This window comes from Paramormyrops kingsleyae, unplaced genomic scaffold (assembly GCF_048594095.1).
Source record: "Paramormyrops kingsleyae isolate MSU_618 unplaced genomic scaffold, PKINGS_0.4 ups32, whole genome shotgun sequence".
Lineage (NCBI taxonomy): Eukaryota > Metazoa > Chordata > Actinopteri > Osteoglossiformes > Mormyridae > Paramormyrops > Paramormyrops kingsleyae.
Window position 1 is genome coordinate 125,001 of NW_027325970.1, and position 5,000 is coordinate 130,000.

Sequence of the window (5,000 nt, forward strand, 5' to 3'; positions counted from 1 at the left end):
CCCCCCCCCCCCAGCTCCAACCACACCGCGCTAAACCCCCAACCCCCCCCCCCCCCCCTCACCAAACCCCCCCCCCCCCCACCCCCCATCGTGCTAAATTAGGTGTGAATGGGGCCTCCTGGCCCACTAAATGCTAATGAGGCCGCCTTTTCAACTATGTGCAAATACGGCCGACCTGGTCAAATGCATGTAAATCCGGCCGCCTTTTCAACTGTGAAAATCCGGCCGCCCGGTCAATTAGGTGCGAACGGGGCCGTCGGGTCACCTTAATGTAAATGAGGCCGCCCACTGCCCTACATTTAAATGCGGGCGTACCGGTCAACTATGTGCGAACGGGCCCGCCTGATCAACTAGGTGTGAAAGGGGCCGGCAGGCCCACTGAATGTAAATGAGGCCGCCCGCTGTGCTTCCTTCATTAACCTTATTTATATTGGCATTATCTGTAGATAAAAAAATATGTGCATGTCTATGAAGCTGTAGAGAAGCCTTGTTTTTTTTTTTTTCCCCCAGGTTTTATTTACTTACTTTTTATTTTGCATGTTCTGAAATATAGCTTATGTTTTCGTTGCCCTAGGGCAACGTTCTGCGATAAGGGGTAGATTTTAAGAGGCTTTCTTGACAGTGTGTTAGTATATTATTGCATGTACTTTTGCACATTGTAAGCACAATGTTTTTTAAATTATTTTCTAATTTAATTTAACGCATTTTGGCAGAAAATGGACACAAGATTTTCCTATGGGAGTAAAACTCAGGATCAGCATGTTAGGGATATCCCATCAGACAGTGAGATAGACTGCAGTGACAGTGAGGAGGAGTGGAATGCAGAGAAAGGTTTGAGCAGAAGTGAAAGTAGGTTTTAAAATATTGCTTCTCTGGTTGTCATTGAACTCATTTGCATAAACAAATCAAATGTGTTGATAAATTTTTAGATGTCATTCAAATGAAATAAAGGTGTGTGCAGCAGACAGGGTATCCAATACAGTCATGTAAGCTTTAGTTGTGATTGATGTATTTTTGTTGACGTATATGTATATATATTTATAGACGATCAATACACCAGTGATGAAGAGGAACATGACGATGACAGTCTGCCTGAAGATGACAGTAGTTCTTCCAAGACCCCTCGATGGAAAACATGTCACACCATTACCTCTCCTGTGCAAGCCACTTAACCTTACTGTTCAAGAACTTGAACAGTTCTTTGCCACTGTGCTCCATATGTCAATATTTGGTCTTCCAGCTACTCGCATGTTCTGGAGCCATAGTAGCCACATTGCACATGTTGCTGATGTTATGCCTCTTGCACGATGGGAAGCCATCAAAAATTTTGTTACTTTGCATTGCTCTCTGAGCATTGTATTATGATCTATGAAGACATAATTTTCTCTGTGGTTTTGTATCAGTGTTGCACAACTTTGCCCTTAGGCAACAAAAGATCATTTGGAGAGGGGGGCGGTGAAATAAATATGTACATACATAATCAATAAAATGTCCCAAAATTAACCAATAAGTGATGTGGAATAATTTCTTATCATGTACCATCAAATTGTGTGCGGTAGAGGGTTAATGTAAATGCGGCCGCCCGCTGCGCTACATGTAAATGCGGCCGCCCCCAGGTCAACTAGGTCCGAACGGGCCCGCCTGATCAACTAGACGTCAATCGGGCCGGCAGGTCCCCTGAATGTAAACGAGGCCGCCCACTGCGGTACTTGTGAATGCGGCCGCCCGGTCAACTAGGTGCGAACGGGCCCGCCCGATCAACCAGGTGCGAATGGCCCCGCCCGATCAACTAGGTGTGAACGGGCCCGCCTGATCAACTAGGTGTGAATGGGGCCGCCGGGTCCACTTAATGTAAATGAGGCCGCCAGCTCAACTAAGTGTAGACGGGGCCGCCTGGCCAATTAGGCGTTAATGGGGCTGCCGGGGAGGCTTCCCCTCTGCCCGGGCTGGGCCCCGCAGTGGCCATTCGCCTCTGGGACATATTGGCAGAGTCCGCGGCCTATGCGTAGGCCCCGGGCGGAGGCTGACCCTTGTCGCCCTTGTCCTAGGCTCGGAGCTATGGTCGCCCCGTCTGGCCTTCGCTTATGGTTCGGAGCTATGGTCGCCCCGTCTGGCCTATGCTTAGGGTTTGGAGCTAGGGTCGTGTTGGAAACGTTTTCCTCTGTCGAAGCAGAGACCGGGAGACGTTGGCATATCTCTCCGGCCGAAGTTCCTCTTTACTGAGAACTCGCCAATGCGCCGCTGTAGTCATCCAAGTCTGACTAAGACTCAGCTCGGCGCAGCTTATACGTTTCAAGGGGGGAGGGATACACAGAGGTGGAGACAAACTAAACAAAGCACAGCATGTTCCAGGAATCAGCCTGGAAGTTCCCCAGCCCTGATTTCATCAGCATAACACTGCCTTTCAAATGCCTCTCCAGGTGCTAACCCTAATTAGCATGATAGTATCACCCAGACCTTCACATTACCATAGCGACAAAGGCACGGCCTGGCCTTGAGATTAGCATTCACCTTTACTTTGGGCCCCCACCCGGTGATCAGGAAGCTCACAGAGATGAAATGTCAATGTCTCAGACTCCTGGGCCCCCAGACTTGATCTTATTACAAATGTCCCCATCTTTACCCCCAACTGCAAATCCAATCTGCCTATCTCTCTCAGTTCATATACTGTCATGTTGGAAGCTAGACTGAACAATTTATAAATTTCGTCACTGCGGCCTATGCGTAGGCCCCGGGCGGAGGCTGACCCTTGTCGCCCTTGTCCTAGGCTCGGAGCTATGGTCGCCCCGTCTGGCCTTCGCTTATGGTTCGGAGCTATGGTCGCCCCGTCTGGCCTATGCTTAGGGTTTGGAGCTAGGGTCGTGTTGGAAACGTTTTCCTCTGTCGAAGCAGAGACCGGGAGACGTTGGCATATCTCTCCGGCCGAAGTTCCTCTTTACTGAGAACTCGCCAATGCGCCGCTGTAGTCATCCAAGTCTGACTAAGACTCAGCTCGGCGCAGCTTATACGTTTCAAGGGGGGAGGGATACACAGAGGTGGAGACAAACTAAACAAAGCACAGCATGTTCCAGGAATCAGCCTGGAAGTTCCCCAGCCCTGATTTCATCAGCATAACACTGCCTTTCAAATGCCTCTCCAGGTGCTAACCCTAATTAGCATGATAGTATCACCCAGACCTTCACATTACCATAGCGACAAAGGCACGGCCTGGCCTTGAGATTAGCATTCACCTTTACTTTGGGCCCCCACCCGGTGATCAGGAAGCTCACAGAGATGAAATGTCAATGTCTCAGACTCCTGGGCCCCCAGACTTGATCTTATTACAAATGTCCCCATCTTTACCCCCAACTGCAAATCCAATCTGCCTATCTCTCTCAGTTCATATACTGTCATGTTGGAAGCTAGACTGAACAATTTATAAATTTCGTCACTGCGGCCTATGCGTAGGCCCCGGGCGGAGGCTGACCCTTGTCGCCCTTGTCCTAGGCTCGGAGCTATGGTCGCCCCGTCTGGCCTACGCTTATGGTTCGGAGCTATGGTCGCCCCGTCTGGCCTATGCTTAGGGTTTGGAGCTAGGGTCGTGTTGGAAACGTTTTCCTCTGTCGAAGCAGAGACCGGGAGACGTTGGCATATCTCTCCGGCCGAAGTTCCTCTTTACTGAGAACTCGCCAATGCGCCGCTGTAGTCATCCAAGTCTGACTAAGACTCAGCTCGGCGCAGCTTATACGTTTCAAGGGGGGAGGGATACACAGAGGTGGAGACAAACTAAACAAAGCACAGCATGTTCCAGGAATCAGCCTGGAAGTTCCCCAGCCCTGATTTCATCAGCATAACACTGCCTTTCAAATGCCTCTCCAGGTGCTAACCCTAATTAGCATGATAGTATCACCCAGACCTTCACATTACCATAGCGACAAAGGCACGGCCTGGCCTTGAGATTAGCATTCACCTTTACTTTGGGCCCCCACCCGGTGATCAGGAAGCTCACAGAGATGAAATGTCAATGTCTCAGACTCCTGGGCCCCCAGACTTGATCTTATTACAAATGTCCCCATCTTTACCCCCAACTGCAAATCCAATCTGCCTATCTCTCTCAGTTCATATACTGTCATGTTGGAAGCTAGACTGAACAATTTATAAATTTCGTCACTGCGGCCTATGCGTAGGCCCCGGGCGGAGGCTGACCCTTGTCGCCCTTGTCCTAGGCTCGGAGCTATGGTCGCCCCGTCTGGCCTACGCTTATGGTTCGGAGCTATGGTCGCCCCGTCTGGCCTATGCTTAGGGTTTGGAGCTAGGGTCGTGTTGGAAACGTTTTCCTCTGTCGAAGCAGAGACCGGGAGACGTTGGCATATCTCTCCGGCCGAAGTTCCTCTTTACTGAGAACTCGCCAATGCGCCGCTGTAGTCATCCAAGTCTGACTAAGACTCAGCTCGGCGCAGCTTATACGTTTCAAGGGGGGAGGGATACACAGAGGTGGAGACAAACTAAACAAAGCACAGCATGTTCCAGGAATCAGCCTGGAAGTTCCCCAGCCCTGATTTCATCAGCATAACACTGCCTTTCAAATGCCTCTCCAGGTGCTAACCCTAATTAGCATGATAGTATCACCCAGACCTTCACATTACCATAGCGACAAAGGCACGGCCTGGCCTTGAGATTAGCATTCACCTTTACTTTGGGCCCCCACCCGGTGATCAGGAAGCTCACAGAGATGAAATGTCAATGTCTCAGACTCCTGGGCCCCCAGACTTGATCTTATTACAAATGTCCCCATCTTTACCCCCAACTGCAAATCCAATCTGCCTATCTCTCTCAGTTCATATACTGTCATGTTGGAAGCTAGACTGAACAATTTATAAATTTCGTCACTGCGGCCTATGCGTAGGCCCCGGGCGGAGGCTGACCCTTGTCGCCCTTGTCCTAGGCTCGGAGCTATGGTCGCCCCGTCTGGCCTACGCTTATGGTTCGGAGCTATGGTCGCCCCGTCTGGCCTATGCTTA